This window comes from Staurois parvus, unplaced genomic scaffold (genome assembly GCF_062004578.1).
Source record: "Staurois parvus isolate SC_StPar_1 unplaced genomic scaffold, SC_StPar_1.0 ptg000235l, whole genome shotgun sequence".
In the NCBI taxonomy this organism is placed as follows: Eukaryota; Metazoa; Chordata; class Amphibia; order Anura; family Ranidae; genus Staurois; species Staurois parvus.
Window position 1 is genome coordinate 1,896,477 of NW_028318031.1, and position 21,024 is coordinate 1,917,500.

The following is a 21,024-nucleotide window of genomic DNA, read 5'->3' on the forward strand; positions in this document are numbered from 1 at the left end:
GATTTTAAAATTTGACATCTAGCGCGGGGGGAGAAGATCCCCTGCTAGCTGTCAAAGCTGGGAGCAGGGGATGGTCTGATCATACCATGTTACACCCTGTATATGTGTGTAACATGTTATGAAAGGCAAACTTATACTTTTTTAAAATTTGGTTTGTGCTGGGTTGCCAATTGGGTTAGATTTTCTTCCTCATTGTCATTTACCAGTTACAAGGTGGATGTCTCCCATTAATCTCTGGGGGGTAACAAATGTATTCATTGCTGGGATTGTGAACGCCATTTCTTAACTGTTGCATGTAGTGCTTTTTGTGTTTCAATGTGGCCAATTAAGGTATACCTAGAGGCAAAACTTATCTTCATCATACAGTGCAGGACACAGGAATCAGTTCATAGACACTGGATTTTATGCTGTTACCGTCAGGTGATGCCATAGATTTGCTGGATCAACTTTCTAGTGTCCTATAACTCTGCCCCCTCCTTGAGGCTCCAGTTTTCTTTACGAACGTCCTTAAGTGATGTTATCTCCTCTTGACTAACTTCTATTTTTTTCACCAGATTTAATTACTTGAACCTGCACTTATATCAAGATCTATTTACTTCTTTCATTGCATATATGTCAAATCGGTGACCTTGGAGCACATCTTGGGAACTGTACTCAGATCTCATGGCCTCAGGGCTGGCCTGTAACGTTTGCTTTGAGCACTGGATCTTGTGATTAGTGCTTACCTTTGTATAGGGTTCAACAAGTGTGGATGTTAGCAGGGTGCTATACAGGTCTAGGGCTGTGGTCCATACCTAATGGCACCAGGATCTTGAAGACCCCTTTGAGGACATGCCCACTGATGGGCAAAGCCTGAATGGTAGTAGGGACATGGGCAAGGTAAGACAGGGTCTTTCTATACCCCCTTTTACATACCAGTTCCTGGCTTGCATGTCTTGGTGGTTGTGCAGTGAACACTACATCCTTATCCTACAAGAAATACCACATTGCTATGCACACAAGCAGCTCACAGGGAAAAGGTATGGGAACTTGCTGTTTCTTTATCCTGAATGTATTGTCTCACTATTAATTCTAATTGGTTACTTTATAACCTTTTACCTATTTGAATTTGGCTCCACCCCGCACTGTCCAGACTGGGAAAGTTCCTTTTCGGCTACTTTCATAATGCTTATAATGCTATTGGCTGCACATGTCCAGCTACCATTTTCTGCTGACCGTGCAAGCTGATCATTTGCCCCACCTCCTGTTGCCTGACTTTGAAAGGAAGCAGCCATTGGAATTGGGTTACCACAACAACCTCATACTGGACACGCTGAACCCCCTTAATCCATATCCATTCCATGCGTACCCCTGCAGGGGAAGACACTTACTTTGAACACACTGCTCCAAACCAGTGATCAGAGTTCCCTTGCAGGCATGTAACCTGTCTGAATAAGGAAGGCCATACATAAGCACTTTTTTTTTTTTTTTTTTTCTTTCTTTTGGATCGACTGGCAGGTTAAACAAACCCGATTCTCTCAGCCACAGATTTGAGGTGGATGGGGGGAATCCTCCTGTTGAGCTATTGTATTCTGATGGCCTTGAGACTTTCTTGCCGTCAGAATACACTGATCAACCCTGCCGGCTATAGCCTGCAGTGCTGAGTGAGCGACAAGAAGCCGACAGGGAGGTTGTACAGAAGTTGATCGTGTGTTTTTTTTTTTTTTTTGGGTTTGTCCTGCTCTCGTTTGCAAATACTTTAATAGTAAAAAGGTTAGGTCTGAGCATGTAGGCCCATTACAAAATAATCTAAAGTGGGTGACTGGGGACAAAGAAAAGGCAAATTTATTAGCTTCAGCTCTGTGCATGGGGATCTCAAGTCCATAATGGGATGATATTGACATGGTCCCAAATGAACCACTATGGCTCAAAATTTATATGGTCCAGAAATATTTATTTACTTTCAAACAAATCTTCATTTTATGATGTAAGCAAAAACATAGACAAAGGAGTGGGAGTGTACTTGAATTTTGCAAAAGCGTTTAACACAGTTAAACACATGTCTTTGTAGGGTAAAGTTTGTAAATGGATAGAAAACTGGCTAAAAGACTGTATTCCAAGAGTAGTGATTCATGATTCAAACGCTGAATAGTCTAGGGTGGTTAGTGGTGTACCACAAGGTTCAGTGTTGGGACCCTTACTTATATATTTTATAAATGATAGAGTCTGGGATTAAAAGTACTATTCTGTGGCATAAGCGACCTTTACAGGATGTCTTAAATGTATAAGCCCACCTAGATGCACTGTTTTTAAATGGGCAACTACAGTTGGGTCCATATATATTTGGACACAGGCACAATTTTTGTGTTTTTCCAGGTATTTACCAAAACATATTCAAGCTATAGTTATATAATGAATATGGGCTTAAAGTGTGCACACTCAGATTTAATTTGAGGTTATGTACATCCAAATTGGAGGAAGGGTTTAGTATTTACAACTCTTAAGAGTAGCCATCCCCCCTTTTTCAAGGGACCAAAAGTAATTGTACAGTTGAATCTAAAGTTGTTTCATGGCCAGGTGTGGGCTACGCCTTCATTATTTCTTCATCATTTAAGCAGGTAAAAGGTCTGGCGTTGATTCTAAGTGTGGTATTTGCATTTGGAATCTATTGCTGTGAACCTACACCATGCATTCAAAGGAGCTGTCCATGCAAGTTAAACAGGCCATTGTAAGGCTTCAAAAACGAAACAAATCTCAGAGAGAGAGAGAGAGCCACAATATTAGGAGTGGCCAAATCAACAGTTTGGTACATTCTGAGGAAAGAAGAATGCACTGGTGAGCTCAGCAACATAAAAAGGCATGGAAGTCCACAGAAGACAACAGTGGTGGATGATCGCAGGATCCTCTTTATGGTAAAAGAAAAACCCATTCACAACATCCAGACAAGTGAAGGACACTCTCCAGAAGGTGGGTGTATCATTGTCAAAGTCTACAATCGAGAAGACTTCACGAGAGTAAATGTAGAGGGTTCACCACAAGGTGCAAACCATTCATAAGCCTGAAGAATAGAAAAGCCAAATTAGACTGTCAAAAACATTAAAAAAAAAAAAAAAGCCAGACCAGGTCTGAAAAATCATTCTTTGGACGGATGAAACTAAGATGAATCTGTACCGGAATGACGGGAAGAAAAGTGTGGAGAAGGCTTGGAACAGCTCATGATCCAAAGCACACAATGTAATCTGTGAAACATGGTCGTGGTAGTGTTACGGCATGCATGGCTTCCAGTGGCACTGGGTCATTGTGTTTTACTGATGTGACAGAAGCAGCCTGATGAATTCTGCAGTGTTTAGAGATATACTGTCAGTCCAGATTCAGCCAAATGCAGCTTGGATTTGTTGATTGGACGGCGCTTCACAGTACACATGGACAATGATCCAAAACGCACTGCAAAAGCAACCCAGGAGCTTTTGAAGGAAAAGTGGAATATTCTGCAATGGCCGAGTCAGTCACCTGATCTCAACTCCATTGAGCATGCATTTAACTTGCTGAAGGCTAAACTAAAGGCCGAAAGACCCACAAAGCATCAGAAAGGAGGAAACCCAGTCTTTGGTAATGTCCATGGGTTCCAGACTTCAGGAATTCATTGCCAGTAAAGGATCCTCAACAAAATATTAAAAATGAATATTTTATTTATGATTTTTATATTTAATTGTCCAATGACTTTTGGTCCCTTGAAAATGGGGGTGGTTACTCTTAAGAGCTGTAATTCCTAAACCCTTCCTCCAATTTTGATGTACAAACCCTCAAATTAAACCAGAGAGTGTGCACTTTTAGCCCATATCCATTATATAACTATAGCTTGAATATGGTTTGGTAAGTACCTGGGAAAAAAACTACAATTGTGCCTGTGTCCAAACATATATGGACCTAACTGTATGTAAAAAATGAGTTTTAATATTGGTAAATGTAAAGTTATGCACTTGGGGGCTAAAAATATATACGTGTCATACATACTAGGGGAGTACAACTGGGAGAGTCAATGATGAAGGATCTGGGTATTCTGGTAGATCATGGGCTTATAATAGCATGCAATGCCAAGCTGTGGTTTCCAAAGTGAGCAAAATTATTTTTTGTATTAACCACTTGAGCTCTGGAAGGTTTTACCCCCTTCATGAGTAGGACAATTTTTGCTATTCAGCACTGCGCTACTTTAACTGGCAATTGGTCAGTCATGCAACACTGTACTCAAATTAAATTTATCAATTTTGTCACTCAGCTAGAGCTTTCTTTTGGTGGAATATGATCACCACTGGTTTTTTTCTTTTTTAATGTAAACTAAAAAAAGACAAATTTTATAGAAAAACTATTTTCTGTCAAACTTGTCCAATCAGAAAAATCTAATTGCTTCATAAATTTAGGCCAAAATGTATTTTGCTAAATGTCATTTGATGAAAAAAAAAAAAAACAAACCAATCCCAATAAGTGTATAATTGGTTTGTGTGAAAGTGTTGGCATCTATGAACTGTGTGTGTGTGTGTGTGTGTGTGTGTGTGTATTATAATCTCTTTATATCTTCAGTCTTAGTCCGTAGGGTTCGCTATTGAGTTGGTTGGACGAGAGGGCCTGACTCGCAGTCACTGCACAAATTCATCCCAGAGCTGTTTTATTGGGTTAAGGTCAGAACTCTGTGCAGGCTAGTCAAGTTCCTCCACCCCAAACTCTCTCATCTGTCTTTATGGACCTTGCCGTCTCCAAACTGTTCCTCCAAAGTTGGGAGCATAAAATTTTCCAAAATGTACTAGTATGCTGACGCCTTAAGTGTTCCCTTCACTGGAAATAAGGGACAAGCCCAACCCCTGAAAAACAACCCCACACCATAATCCCCCTCCACCAACCGCTAGACCCAGACACGTCCATCGGATTGCCAGACAGAAGTGTGATTCGTCGCTCCAGAAAGTACGTCTCCACTGCTCTAGAGTCCAGTGGCAGTGTGCTTTACCCCACTGTATCCGACGCTTTGCATTGCACTTGGTGATGTAAGGCTTGGATTCAGCTGCTCGGCCATGGAAACGCATTTCATGGAGCTCTATACGCACTGTTGTGCTAATCTGAAGGCCACACGAAGTTTGGAGGTCTTTAGCTATTGACTCTGTATACAGTTGGCAACTTCTGTGCACTTATGCATGTGCCGACCCGCTCTGTCATTTTTCGTGGCCTGTTGAGTTGCTGTTGTACCCAGTTGCTTCCACATTGTTATAATACCACTAACAGATGACACTGGAATATTTAGTAGCAAAGAAATTTCACGGATATACTTATTGCACAGGTGGCAACCTATCTCATTACCACGCTTGAATTCACTGAGCTCCTGAGAGCGACCCTTGAGAGGGTGTGTAGACTTTTTATATCCACTGTGTATGTACTGTATAAATAGGTGTATGTGTGTCTATATACACCTTGTTCCAAATTATTATGCAAATTATATTTTTCTCATTTACCTAAATAATTGATGTAAATAACAGTCAGCATAAATCTCATATCAACTATTAAGAATACAGTTCAAATTTTATTGAACAAACCTCCTAATGATAACAGTACTTTTTTAAACCTAAAAAACTTACAATGCACTGTTCCAAATTATTACGCACAGTAAGTTTCAAAACACTTTCTAGGTTGTAAATAACTGAAAATTGTCATTTGTTTGCAGCATATTTACTGAAATCAAAAGCTATTTCAATCAAACTTTTAACAACGTTAACTTTTTAAACATTTTAACAGGTCACGTTACATTTTAACATAGGACCCCTTATTTGATAGCAGCTTCACGAGTCTTGCATCCATTGAATTTTTGAGTTTTTGGACAGTTTCTGCTTGAATTTGTTTGCAAGATTTCAGAATAGCCTCCCAGAGCTGCTGTTTTGGATGTAAACTGCCTCCCGCACGCATAGATCTTTTGCTTGAGGATGCTCCAAAGGTTCTCAATAGGATTGAGGTCAGGGGAGGATGGAGGCCACACCATGACTTTCTCTCCTTTTATCCCCATAGCAGCCATTGATGCAGAGCTATTCTTTGTAGCATGAGATGGTGCATTGTCATGCATGAAGATGATTTTATTACTGAAAGCATAGTTCTTCCTTCTGTACCAGGGAAGAAAGTGGTCAGTCATAAACTCCACATACTTTGCAGAAGTCATCTTTACACCTTCGGGGACCCTAAAGGGGCCGACCAGCTCTGTTCCCATGATTCCGGGCCAAAACATGACTCCACCACCGCCTTGCTGACGTCGCAGCCTTGTTGGAACAGGGTGGCCGTCCACCAACCATCCACTATTCCATCCACCTGGACCATCCAGGGTTGCACGGCACTCATCAGTGAACAGGACTGTTTGAAAATTAGTCTTCATGTATTTTTCTGCCCAGTGCAGCCGTTTCTGCTTGTGAGCATTGGTTAATGGTGGCCGAATAGAAGGTTTATGCACAGTTGCAAGACTCTGGAGGACTCTACACCAGGGGCGGACTGACAACTCATGGGGCCCCCGGGCAGTAGGTAATCATGGGGCCCCTGTGTCCTTGCCCAAACTCAAAAAAGCCTATGAAAAAGGTACCAGGGGCATCTCATGGGGCCCTCTACTGACCCCGGGCCCTCGGGCAGTGCCCGTGTTTCCAAATGGTCAGTCCACACCTGCTCTACACCTTGATGTCTGTGGGACTCCAGAGACAGCAGCAGCTTCAAATATCTGTTTGCTGCTATGTAATGGTATTTTAGCAGCTGCTCTCTTGATCCGATGCATGGATCTGGCAGAAATCTTCCTCAATGTGCCTTTATTTGCACAAACCCGTCTGTGCTCTGAATTCGCCACAAATCTCTTAATAGTGCGATGATCACGCTTAAGTTTTTGTGAAATATCTAATGTTTTCATACCTCGTCCAAGGCATTGAACTATTTCACTCTTTTCGGCAGCAGAGAGATCCTTTTTCTTCCCCATATTGCTTGAAAATGGTGCTCTGCTTAACCACTTGCCCTCCTGAGGATTTGCCCCCCTTAACCATTTGCTACCCGCCCTATGGCCGAATGGCGTCCTCCCGCGTCATCAGCGTTCTGGGTGGACGCCATATGGCATCCTCCCACACATGCGCAGATTGTGCTCCTGCAGAGCGGTGCAGCGGCACGATCTGTCACTGACCATGTAACTCGGACACGGCCGATGACCGATCTGAGTATCGGACCCGTTGGTACCATGTGACCAATCACAGCAGGTCACATGACCGTTGTATACAATGGATGGCTTCATTCATGCCATCCATTGTATACTACTGCCTAGCTATGAATGGTCACAGCTAATCACATGCACATGTCATGTGATTAGCTGTGGCCAAATCACAGCTAAGCACACACAAAAAAAAAAACCCTGAATGAATCAATGTCATTCAGGTAAATGCTTGCTTATAGCAAAGTAATTCTTTGCTAAAATCACTTTCCCAAAGTAGTACAATGTTACTATGGTAACCTTGTACTACTTTGGTCATAGTGAAATATGAAAAAAAAATTTAATAAAAAAAATGTAATTTTTTTCATACTGTCACCAGTCAGTGTCCCTGATCACCGCCATGCCAGTTATATGATAACGCTGTACTGCACTGGTGACAATATGTAAGAAAAAATAGTGAAACTAATTTTTTTAATTTTCCAAAAAATTATGACAAATACAACTTCAGAAAACTCGCCATGCCTCTTATGAAGTACGTCGGACTGTCTACTTTACAAAATGGGGTCATTTGGGGGATATCTGTACTATTCTTACATTCTTGGACCTCCAACAAATTAGATTGGCTGTCAGTACTTCAGCCTTTACAAGCTACCATTTTAGATTTACAGAGGACGTCTAGAGCTATAATTACTGCCCTTAATCTGATGTTCGTGGCGATACCTCACATGCATGGTGCAATCGCTGTTTCCATACTGGCACGGGGTCAACGCTCACGACCACAGGTGCGGGTGGGCGAGGGTACTTTTTTTTTTTTTTTTTTTTTTTTCTGATTTATTTATTTTTACACTGTCCCTTTTAATTTTTTTTTTTTGATCACTTTTAATGCTGTCTCAGGGAATTCAAATATCCCCTATAACTTCAATGGGCATTGTCATATATTCTTTTTTGAGAAATCTGGGGTCTATCATACTCTAGATATCTCCTCTGCCCTTACATTATCTAATCTCACCAAGATCGGTGTGATCAGATGCTTTCCCAATTTACAAATGGCGCTGTTTATATCCTGCACAACTGAAGTGATGAGTTTCTCGTAGCTTCTGATTTCTTAGACTATAGAGATGATTGGCACCATTCTTGTCTCCAATCAGCTCTATGGTCAGCTGGCAGAAACACCGGCTGCATTCTCAGGTTTCCCCAATGGTACGGGACTGCCCGAGAAGGCCGTGGAAGGCAGCAGGGGAGAGGGGGGGGGGCATTTTCTCCTGCTGCTTGTAAAAGCAATCCTGCAGCTAATTAGCAACTAGGATTGCTTTTACATAAAAGCCCATCGCTGGCTGAAAAAAACGATACCAGGATGATGCTTGCAGCTGCAGGCATCACCCTGGTATAACCATTCAAAGTCCAGTGATGTACCAGTACATCGCTGGTCCTTGTTGGGTGTATATGCTATGTTCTCTTTTTTTTTTTTTTTTTTTTTTTTTTTCCATTCAGCCCACAGGCTGCATAAAGAAAAAAAAAAGAAGAAATCTCTGCCAGAAAGTGTGTGGTATGCCCACCATTAGAATACCTCCCTGCATCCACCCACTTCTAATGGTGGGCACACATGAATTGTGCCAACAAATATAAAATATGTATGCTGAAGCATAGGGGCCATCCACCCACTGGCCACCATGCTTCTGCATATTTTTTTTTTTTTTCTTTTATAACTGCGGATGAAAAATCTCATCCGACAGCACTGCACACACCTACTTATGTCTATTCTGAGAGCAAGACTGTTGCTGTCAGAATAAACAAGTCGGTGCTGCAGTTTGACATTCCTGCAAAGAAATCAACAATGGTTAACAATAAAACAGTAACTCAATAAAACAACTTTATAATTGAAATATCTCTGCAAGGAAAAGTGTGTGGTGGTATGCCCGCCATTAGAAAACCTCCCTTCATCCACCCACTTCTAATGGTGGGCACACATGAAATGTGCCAACAAATCTAAAATATATATGCTGAAGCATAGGCGCCATGCACCCACTGGCCACTCCAGGCCCCCATGCTTCGGCATATATGCTCTTTTTTTTTATTTATTTATTTTTTTTTTTTTTTAACTGGGGATGAAAAATCTCATCAAAGCGCTGCCCACACTGATTTATGTATATTCTGAGAGCAAGTTCCTGTTGCTGTCAGAATAAACAGGTCAGTGCTGCAGCTGAAAGCATTCCTGCAAACAGAAATGGTTAACAATAAAACAGTAAAAGTAGAACAATAACAAAAATGACGACAAAAAACTAACTATTTTTGGTTTTTAAAATTTTTTATTTTTTTGGGGGGATTTGTAAGTTTTTTATTTTGTTTACTTTTTTTTTTTTTCAAACTTAAACTTTGGTAGGGTCTCTCCAAATGCGATAGCCAGTTTCCTGACTACCTAACATCTTTCGAGAGCCTGTGTAAATGTGCCCTGAATTGTGCCGTGCTGTACCCTATACTAATAATCCACTAGTGTATGGTAGAGGCGGACGCAGCCCTTGATGCAGAGGCCAGGTTGGTCAGGACAAGAGGGACAACAAAAGTGGGTGTCATGCCTAATTCCACGTTTGCTACAGACACTACATCATCTTTTTTGGGGGTACCTTTTGAGTTGAGGTACCAGGAATGGCATTGGGAAAATGCCTCCCATGCAGCCAGCTAACTGCATCTGGGTTGGGGGTTTGGGGCATAGCACCTCCTGGATACAAAAGGGCCTTGATATCTTCCTGGAATTTTTGGAAGGATTCACTGTCTAGTGGCTTTGTAAAGAACAAAAGCATTATATATAGCCAATTGAATAAATAGACACTTTTTTTTTTTGTACCAGCGTCTGGATTTTCGGGAAACTAAGTACAGCTTCATCATCTGGTCGTTGTAGTCCACCCCTCCCATGTTAAGGTTATAATCGTGGACACAGAGGGGCTTCTCAACACCAGCTGCCGTGGAAATTTGAATGGTTGTAACTGCTTGCATGGAAGACGGGGTAAACGTCCCGTTTGTCCTTCCACTTTGCTGCGACCAATTCTACGTTTCTCAAGCAGGCTTTTTTCCCCCGTTCTAAGACATGTATTTAGAAGCCGTTTGGGGAAGCCCGGCGATTAGGTCGCACAGTGCCACATGCGCAAATTTCAAGATTGCACAAATGTCCAAACAGTGGCACGCTTGAATAAAAATTGTCCACGTATAAGTGGTACCCCATATGGAAAAAGGATGACACCAAGTCAAAACTATCCTGCCACTGCTCTTCATGTAGTCTGGGCATCCGGGGGGGGCTCCACGTGACTATCTTTTCCCTCGTAAATCCGAAACTTTCATGTATAGCCTGTTGCCCTCTCACAGGTCTTATACATCTTGACCCCATATCTGGCACGAATGCAAGGCAGCAAGAAAATTGAATGAGGGACTCATCGATGCAGATGTTTTTATGGGGAGTATACACATCTGCAAATTTTTGGTTAAAGTGATGTACGAGGGGCCAAATTTTGTGGAGGCGGTCAAATTCAGGGTCACCCCGAGGACAACTGAGTGTTGTCGAAGTGCATAAAATGCAATATCTCACAGCTTTGCCTGGCCATGGCAGCAGAGAACACGGACATATGATAAATTGGGTCTGTGGACAAATACAACTGCAATTAAATTTTTTTATTAATGCCCATGTTGAGGGTTAGGCCCAGAAAACTTTAAATTCGGAAACCGTAATGGGTTTCTATAGGAATGGTCTGGCAAGGTTTGAATTTGGGTTGGCGGCGATAAACTGTCCTGCATATAAATTACTTTGATCCACAATCAATGCATAAAGATCTGTCAAAAACCGCTCCAAAAAATCAAGGGGAGTATTTAAATTTGCTGTTTCCACCTTAATTCTGGGTTGGGCAGTGAATGGGGGAAGTAAGTGTGTGCTTCAGAATTTGTGGGCTGCCAATCGGGATTTGCAAGCACATCCGGAAGGATACTACGGGCTCTACAGGCCTGTGTGCGAATTCTTGGTGGCCTCGGGACACTGCTTGTGCTCGCCACCGCACCAGCTTGTATTGCACTTATGGGACTCGCCACGTCACCAAGTGATACTGCAGTGCTGGCATGTATAAGACCAGGATGTACTAGGCCGCTGGTGCTCGCCAGTTCACCAAAAGGTAGTGCGGCACTAGTGATGGCACTCTGCTGCATATGAGAGTCGTCATGCGTTTGTACCACCTCAGCAACCTGGAAATGGGGTTGGGTACGCCTGATCTTAGCTCAGACGACGGAGAAGAGGTCCCTGCTAACTGTCAGGGTGGCTTTGCTGTCTACAGGTTCGCATTCTGAGCTGGATTCTGTCAGTGAGTCTTCCCCTTCGCTCTCACTTGACATTTTCAGAGTCCTGTAGGCCTCTTCACTAGAGTACCTTTGGTTGGACATTTTGGCCACTAAATTTACAGTTACTAGTGCGACTCACGGGAAAAAGAGTGCCTGGCTGTCATGGACTGCTTGAACTGCTACAAAAAATATACATACCAGTGCTAACAGAGATCAGGCCTGATTCTGTGAACGCTGCGGTTTTGTGTATAATGGATCAAGTGACCGTTATCTACTGACACTGCACTTGCTGGGGGAGAGGCGAGGGGCTAAACGCAGGTGTCGGGGCTGATCCCACTAACACTGCGTTTTTTGGGGACACTATACTAATATAACGCTGGTATAGTGCTGATTTGATCAAAGATATTGATCCAATCAGACACTATACTAGCAACGGAGGTTTAATGTGCAAGTGAGCGTGTTCCTGGCAATCAAGGGGTTAAATGTGATTATTGATGTACTAGCGGGCAATCTGACGCTATCTGGGAGGGGCGCTAACTGACGCTAACTCTATTGGAAGTCGCCAGCGACACTAATACAGTGATCAGTAAAAATCTGTTCACTGTAATCAATGACACTGGTGACAGGGCAGTGAAGGGGTTAACTGGGGGGCGATCAGGGGGTTAAATGTGTCCTAGGTGTGTTCTAACTGCAAGTGTAGTGCTTTGTACTCAAAATTCTTCTTTCTTCTCTGTCTGGAACGGAATGTGCCCAGGCAGAGAAGAATTACATCATATTCTGTCCTGTGTAACTGTCAACACAGGACAGGATAGCACAGGGACTGATCATCCAATTTCAGCCAGACATCACTGGCTGAAACCGAATGATTGATCCCTCGGGAATCGAATGGTGACACCCGTGGGTCGGCGGGGGTGCACACCCCCCCGCGCCCGCGAAAACACAGGGCGTGCGAGTGACGTTAAGACGGCGCTGTGCGCAGAGGTGGCACCCTGCCGCAGTAAAAATACAACGGCAACCAGTTATTGTGTGTGTGTGTGTGTGTGTGTGTGTGTGTGTGTGTTTGTGTGTGTGTGTGTGTGTCTGTCTGTCCATCTATTGCTGTGAACCTAAATCATACGTTCAAAGGAGCTGTTCATGCAAGTGAAATAGGCCATTGGAAGACTTCAAAAACAAAACAAATCCAAAGGAAAGATAGCAGCAACGTTAGGAGTGACCAAATCAACAGTTTGGTACATTCTAAGGAAAAAAGAATGCACTGTGCTAAGCTCAGCAACATAAGTCATCGTCCAAGGAAGACAACAGTGGTGGATGATTGTAGGATCCTCTCTATGGTAAAAAAAAAAAACCTATTCACAGCATCCAGACAAGTGAAGGACACTCTCCAGGAGGTGGGCATATCATTGTCAATGTCTACAATCAAGAGAAGACTTCACGAGAGCAAATACAAGAGGGTTCACCACAAGGTGCAAACTATTCATAAGCCTGAAGACTAGAAAAGCTAGACTTTGCCAAAAAACATCTAAAAATGCCAGACCAGTTCTGGAAAAGCATTCTTTGGACGGATGAAACGAAGATGAATCTGTACTAGAATGATGGGAAGGAAAGTGTGGCGAAGGCTTGGAACAGCTCATGTTCCAAAGCACACAACACCATCTGTAAAACATGGTGGAGGCAGTATGATGACATGGCCATGCATGGCTTCCAGTGGCACTGGGTCATTGGTGTTTGATGTGACAGAAGCAGCCTGATGAATTCTGCAGTGTTTAGAGATACTGTCAGCCCAGATTCTGTAAAATGCAGCAAAGTTGATTGGACCGTGCTTCACAGTACAGATAGAAAATGGTCCAAAACACACCGCAAAAGCAACCCAGGAGCTTTTGAAGGGAAAAAAAAGTGGAATATTCTGCAATGGCCGAGCCATTCGCCAGATCTCAACCCAATTGAGTATGCATTTCACTTGCTGAAGGCAAAACTAAAGGCAGTAAGACCCACAAACAACTGAAAACCGCTGTAATTAGAGCCTGGCAAAGCATCAAAAATGAGTAAACCTAGTCTTTTGGTAACGTCCGTGGGTTCCAGACTTCAGGCAGTCATTGCCATTAAAGGATTCGCAACAAAATATTAAAAATGAACATTTTATTTGACTATATTAGTTTGTCTAATTACATTTGAGTGCCTGAAAATGGAGGGACTGTGTATAAAAATGGTTGCAGTTCCTAAAAATTGTACATATATTTATGTTCAACCCCTTGAATCAAAGCTGAAAGTCTACACTTCAGATTCATTTGGATTGTTTTGTTTTAATTGATTCTGGTGGCATACATAGCCAAAAGTATGAAAATTGTGCCTGTGTCCAAATATATATGGAGGTATGTATGTATATATGTATGCATGTGTGTGTGTATATATATTTGTATTTCTTGAGGCCCTTAAAATGCCAGGACAGTACAAATGCCCCCCAAATTACTCCTTTTTAGAACGTTAACATGCTGAAGTATTTTAGTAAGAGGCATGTGAGTGTTTTTGAAGTTGTAATTTTTTTCCCCAAATCCTTTGGAAATTTTTTTTTTTTCCACGAAATTGTCATTAGCCTCCTGGCGGTATTCCCGAGTGTAGCTCGGGGTTAACTTTCAGTACCAGAAGCGGTAACCCCGAAGCTACACTCGGGATTACCCTGCAGCGTTGCTCAGGGATTCTCTCTTGCACTTACCTTGTCCTGCGCTCCCGCGATGTCCCCCCTGCAGCGTCCCCGGCCATCTCCTCCGGTTGATACCGGCATCAGTCTTCCGGGTTCCGTTCCCTGCGAGTGTCGGGACGTATGGGGGATGGAACCAGCGGGAAATTTAAAAATATTAAAAAGTGACATTAAATATACTAAAATCACATAGTATAACATTACTGTATCAAATTTCACATACATTTTGTCCTGTGCCCTGTCTGCATTTTTTTCTTTTTCTGCCTTGAAACTGAGAAATGTCCATGGCGTCCAAAAAGTGTCCCTTTTTAGGTCAAAAGCGGTTTTAGACCAGCTAGAGAACAGCGATAGTAAATTAGAACCACTTGCAGAATTGAGTGATGATTTGTGGGGAAATTAGTCTTCAGACACTGAAAACGATTTTGCGACTAAGCTCAGTGATGTGCGAACTTGGTGCTCTATTTCAAATTTCAGTGTTTTTGGTTTGATTATGTTTAATTTTTATTAGTATATTATTTTTTATGATTATATTATAATTTATGATTTTGTTTAAAATTTTATTATACCCGGGATGTTTACTAGACTTTTGTTCGGACAGATTTCAGTGAGTTATTCCTAAAAATTACAGGCCTACAATAAAAAAACGACATATTTCCATGAAAAAAAAATTTACAGAGTTAAGCACAGAAATATTGACATAATCAGACCACTAGGGAGGTTAACAAGTTATTTCTCCCACACCGCACAGGCATACTTGCAAATTCACCCCAAACCACATTCTGCTGCTACTCCTTAGTATGGCAAGACCACATCTAGTATCTGGACTACCTATTACACTTTTGAAGGCCCTGAAGCACCAGGACAATGGAATTCCCCACAAAATGACCACGTTTTTAGAAGTAAACACCCTAACGTATATTCTATGAGGCATAACGAGTCTTGAACACAAAGTTTTCCATTTAAAAAATATTTCTAACGCATGGCATGTAAATAACAAAAAAAAAAAAAAATACCGCAAAATACATTCTGCTACTTGTCCAGAGTATGGCTATACCACGTGTGAGACTTTCACAGCCTGGCCACATAGAGGCCTGACATCCAAGGAGCACTGTCAGGTGTTCTAGGGACATAAATTACATAGATTTCCTGAGAACCTATCATTTTTGAAGGCCCTTCATATTTATAACACACAGCATGTACATACCAAGAATTACACCCTAAAATACATTCTGCTGAGCTATGGGTAAACACAGGATTACCTGTGGTTTTAGTAGTGCAGTTGTCCACAGAGGAGGGCAGCAGGCAGGAATGTGGTAAGCGAATTGTCCAGGCAGTGGGCAGGAATATTGTCCATAGTCAGTACAGGCAGCAGGAAAAGATATTGTCAGCAGAGCCAAAGCATTGTTCCAGGCAGCAGGCAAAGATGTGGTCAGCAGCAGCCAAAGGAATTGTCCAGGCAATGACATGGTCAGTACATCCATATCAGTCCTGGTAGTAGGCAGGACAGGAACATAGTCCTTAGTACAGGTAGCAGGCAGAGGCATGACTGCATTAAGTCGGCAGCAGGCAGAAATATTATGCTTGGGACCTCGGTCAGGCAAACCTGGACACGGGTAGAGGCTTCATCCCACCCAATCTCTTTGAAGCCTGCGGGGTAACACCCTTGTTTTTTCCTGGATATTACAAAACCCAGAGAAAACTGAAAACTTGTTTTTCTCCACTCCAAAAAACTATTGTGAAGCCCCTCACATATGTGAGAACCCCTGTGTCATCTTGAATCCTACTACTACAGTAGCAGGGCAGAAGATCAGTCCTAGCGCTAGGAAAAAAAAGTGGTCATTTGACAAACCACGGTCAATTCAGATGAAAGGCAGAAACATGGTTGATAGTTCGGACAGCAAGCAGAGGCATCATCCATAAAACAGGCCAGGGTCAGCAGGCAGAAGTATTGTCAATTTTAGCAGTAGGCAGTGGCATGGTCAAGTATATGGGCTAAGGTCAGTAAAGGAGCAGGCAGAGGCATGATGAATGTGAAGGCAAATAGCAGGATCTCAGGGTTATGTTTACCATCCCTCACTAATATTGTAGAGATGTATGGCAATGGTGTAAACAGTCACCTATGCAGAGGCCTGGTTGGGAAGGACACTTTGACAATAAATAACTGGTGTCTCGTCTAACTCCTCTTCTGCAGCACACCCAACTTTTTTTTTTTTTTTTTTTTTTTTACATCTTTGACCTCTTTCTCTTGTTGGGACTTTTTCGTGAAAATGGCTTTCGTGGAGTCTGCTCACTTCATCTGAGTGAATGCTTTCCGGTTGGCCTCCAGGGTACAAAATTGCAGTGACAATTTCCTCCTGATAGTGAAGGAAAGGATATGGGTGTCTTGGTGGGATTGCGGTAGATCACATATGAATTATAAATGGCCAAATTGAAAAAATGGAGACTTTTTTTGTACCAATGGTGGGATTCTTCTTGCAGCAGGGCTGGATCATGTGATCATTGAAGTTGACTCCTCTTCATGAACAAATTTGTTTTTGGACACATCCTGGTTTTTGGTTTGTGCCATTCCTTTTGGTGAGTTGCATGTGGGTGTCGTGAGTTTGAGAGCATGTAGATGTCTTGTTTGTCTCCACTTCATAGCCAATATCTTTGTTCCAGAAACTCTACTCCCCTTGTAGTCTTGTGTTCACCAGCTTTTGAGGGAAGCCCTTCCTACTAGCTTACAGTGCCACATGCTAGAGTTTTCCTTTGTTTTAAGATTGTGGAAAAGGGGCAAGCTGGTGTAGGAATTATCAACACAGAGAACCTTTTTTCAAGGAGTGGAAATACAAGCTCCCAAATGACTTTTCCACTTGAACCAATGTAATCTGGGCATTCAGGGGGATGCAGCTAGGTGTCCTTTCCTTCGTTTAGTCATACATGTACCCCGTGGCTCTGTCATATAATTTATAGAGTTTAACCCCATATCGGGGCCCTTTAGCTGGCCGAATTTTATACAGTTTATCCTATGCTGGGTCATTTCAGGGGAAGCACTGGGTGTTATTGTAGTGGAGGAACTGCATGATCATTAAAAATCTTGTTCTGAGCATGACTGATGAGTAAATGAGAATATGATGGATGGGGTTGGTGGACCAGTAGGAGTTTTTATTTATTTTTTGAGTCCCATATTAAATGTGAGGCCCAAAAAGGTTCTAAATTCCTTCACTTTTAACTGCTTCCATTCTTAGGGACGGGCATAACTTGAATCTGGGTTTCTTGCAATGAGTTGTTATGCATAGAGGTTGCACTGGTCCACAATTGAATTTAGTAAGTCATCTGTAAAAATTTAATTGAAAAAAAATCAATGGGGGCAAAATTTTCTGTGTTCACCTGGACTTCTGTTTGGACAGTAAAAAGGGGGAATGTTAGCTGCTTACAGAGTTAGCGGGAAGCCATAGTGTTTTGAAGGGCATATGGAAGACTAGCATGAGTCCTAACCCTTTGGGGCTGAGGTGACACCCCACTAATATCTGGTCTTTCTTAAGGTTCTCCATTTCTGGTGGATGCCACTGCTCTACTTGTGGATACCACTGCGCTACTTGTGGTAGCCTACTCCTCACCAGAATGTTTTCATTTGGTGGGCACACATTCCTCCTCCTTTGATTCTGTAGCAGACCCACTGCTTAAAACGGTCTCGTAATCCAAATCAGAATCACTCAGAGCTTCCTGCTGCTCTCGTCGCTCATGCACTCGCTGGTGGGCACTGAGGGTACTGATAGGGCACTTATTAAAAAAACTGTCAGCTGCAACTGATTCTTTCATCTTTCCTCACACTTGGTATCAGTGTGAGGATAGGAGAGAGAAGATCCAGGCATAACCCCTGTATGTTTACATTTGTCATCGCTTGTCATTGGACAGAGCGATCATGTATTAAAGGGCCGCTGTGATTGACCCTTTACCCCTATTCGTGATGCGATCCAAGGGACACAGCCATCGCCAACAGTTCCTGATGTGAGCCACCGGGTGCGCGGGAAGTGCTATCATGGAAGGACGTCTTATGACGCTCTCCCTGAACTGGCCGGCCGCAGTGTACCTGTCATATTGCTATTAACCGGTCGGCAAGTGTTTAAGAGGCATAGACTGCTGAGGGACGAATTATTTTGCCTCTGTACAAACCCATTAAGACCTTATCTGAAATTCACAGTTTAATTTTGGGCACTAGTTCACAAAGGATATTGGGGAACTGGATAAAGCGCAGAGAAGAGCAACCAAACTAATAAGTGGCATGGAGGAGCTCAGCTATGAAGAAAGATTAGAGAAACTGAGAAAATGCAATTAAGTGGAGATATGACCAACTTGTATAAATAAATCAGTGGTCCATATAGTGAACTCGGTGTAAAGTTATTCACTTTAAGGTCATCACAGAGGGCAAGGGAGCACCCTTTATGTCTGGAGGAAAATTAAATGTAACTCCCAGATAAGGAAAGGCTTCTTCACAGTAAGAGCTGTGAAAATTTGAAATGGACTCCCTTAAGATCTAGATTTGGGCAGCTTGGTAGATTAACAAAAAAAAAAGGACTGGATTCTTTCCCAAATGCATATAATAAAACTGATACGAATATTTATAGGTAAAGTTGATCCAGGGAATATCTGATTGTCTCGGGGGGGTCAGGCAGAATTATTTTCCCTCCATTGGAGCAAATTGCATCTTACTTTATTGGGGGTTTTCGCCTTCCTCTGGATCAACTGTGGGTCTAGGATTGTGTATATGGAAATTTTCTATTTTTGCATTTTGCTTTTTGTTTCTGGGTTGAACTGGATTTTTTTGTTCTTTCCAAAAAGACGAGCTATAACTATGTAGCTGGCATTATTCATTTTTTTTTTTCCTTTTATTCAGATTTTCCGTAAAGGAGAAGTACAGCCACAGCTCATTTGGCCGTACTACTCCTGTGGATCACAGAAGTACAGTTCCTTCTGCACTCCTGTGACCCTTTTTCAGCCAAGAGCGGACTAAAGTCTGCTGTTAGCTGACGTTAGCTGGTTCAGGCTGGGGAAAGATCCCAATTTTAAAGTTGGGATCTACCCAGATGTCCTGACTGGCACCTGGCTCAGCCTCTCAGCGAACCTCTGAGAGGCTGAGCCAGCCGCTTCTGCCCCCTCCACAGCCCAATGCTCCATTGAGCACTGGGGTGGAAATCCATGCAGAGAGCAGTGACTGACAGTCATCAGCTCTCTGTCCATGGAGCATTTAGAACTGAGCGTTCAGCAGTGTCTGATTGCTCAGTTCTTGCACATAGAGCTGGTGAGGGACAGACGCAGCATTGGATCGATGCTGCATCCATCTAGGTAAGTATAAATTTAAAGAAAAAAAAAAATTCCATACTATTAACCACTTGCCACCCAGCCACTGTAGAAATACGGTGGCAGGGCGGCACAGCTGGGCAAAAGCACGTTTTAAAACGCACTTTTGCAAAATAGGTAGGGGCGCACATGAGGCGCGCCACCGCCCTACCTGCACCGCCGATCCCGGCTGCTGGTGTCAGTCGCTGGGTCACGGCCGGTCATTACCAGCGGTGTCCGCCGATTAGCGGCAATCACTGACAGAGTAGGGCTGCAGTAGCTCTGCTTTCTGTCAGTTCCCTGACAGCTCCTGACACGCTGATCAGGAGAGAAGAGTTTCTCTCTCCCGATCAGCTTGTCCCCATGCAATGCACACCCCCACCCCCTAGTAAAACACTCCCCTCAGTTAACCCTTTCAGTGAATAAAAAAGTTAACCCCTTCCTCTCCAGTGCCATTAGTACAGTCAGTGGTTTTTTTTGTTTTTTTTTTGTTTTTTTTTTTTTTGCACTTATCACTGTATTGGTGTCACTGGGGATGTCAATGACCCCAAGTCAGTTCCACCCCAGTGTCTGCATGTCTCCCGCAGTCCTGCCATAAGTCGCTGATCGCTGCCATAAGTCGCTGATCACCGCCATTATTAGTATAAAAAAAAATTAAAAATCCGAGTATCTTTCCCGCCATTTATAAACGCTATAACTTTCACGCAAGCCAATTCATTTACACATATTGGGTTTTTTTTTTTAGCAAAGACGTCGCAGAATGCATTTTGGCCGAAATTTCTGACAATTTGATTTTTTAATTTTTTTTACTGGACATGTCTTATAGCAAAAAGTCCAAAATATTTTTTTTCTCAATTGTCAGCCTTTTTTTTTTTTTTTTTTTTATAGCTCAAAAAATAACCGCACAGGCGATCAAATACCACCGAAAGAAAGCTCTATTTGAGAAAAAAGGACATAAATTTCATTTATGTACCGTATTGCATGACCGCGCAATTGTCCGTTAAACTAGCGCAGCGCTGTATAGCAAAAAATGACGTAAATTGCAGTATCTATACCAGGGGTGGGCAAACTTTTTGACTTGAGGGCCGCAATGGGTTCATATATTGGACCCGGGGGCCGGACCAAGAGTAGATGAATGATGTGTATGTGTCATCCATAGTAAGTATAGTAATATTCCCCCATAGTAAGCATAGTAATTAATCCCCCATATAGTAATTCCTCCCCCATATAGTAATTCCTCCCCCATATTAAGTCCCCAAGTCCCCCCTGTGTCAATTCACTTACCTTTGCTCCGCGCGTTCCTCTCGCCATGTTCCCGCGCCGTTCCGGTGTAGCGTGAAAATCTGTCTCCTATGAGGATCTGTCCCCCTTGACGTATCTGCGCATGTGCCAGTTTCAAGCATTAGCAGCCGATCGGCGATCTCCGGCACATGCGCAGATACGTCGAGGGGGACAGATCCTCATAGGAGACAGATTTTCATGCTACACCGGTCTTCAAGGGGGACTGTGA

General features: G+C 42.7%; 1 protein-coding gene across 4 annotated transcripts in view; it reads left to right on the forward strand.

Moving 5' to 3' along the window:
* DIS3L2 (DIS3 like 3'-5' exoribonuclease 2) overlaps positions 1 to 21,024 on the forward strand; it is a 746,747-nt gene that overhangs the window by 84,254 nt on the left and 641,469 nt on the right. The window lies entirely within an intron of this gene.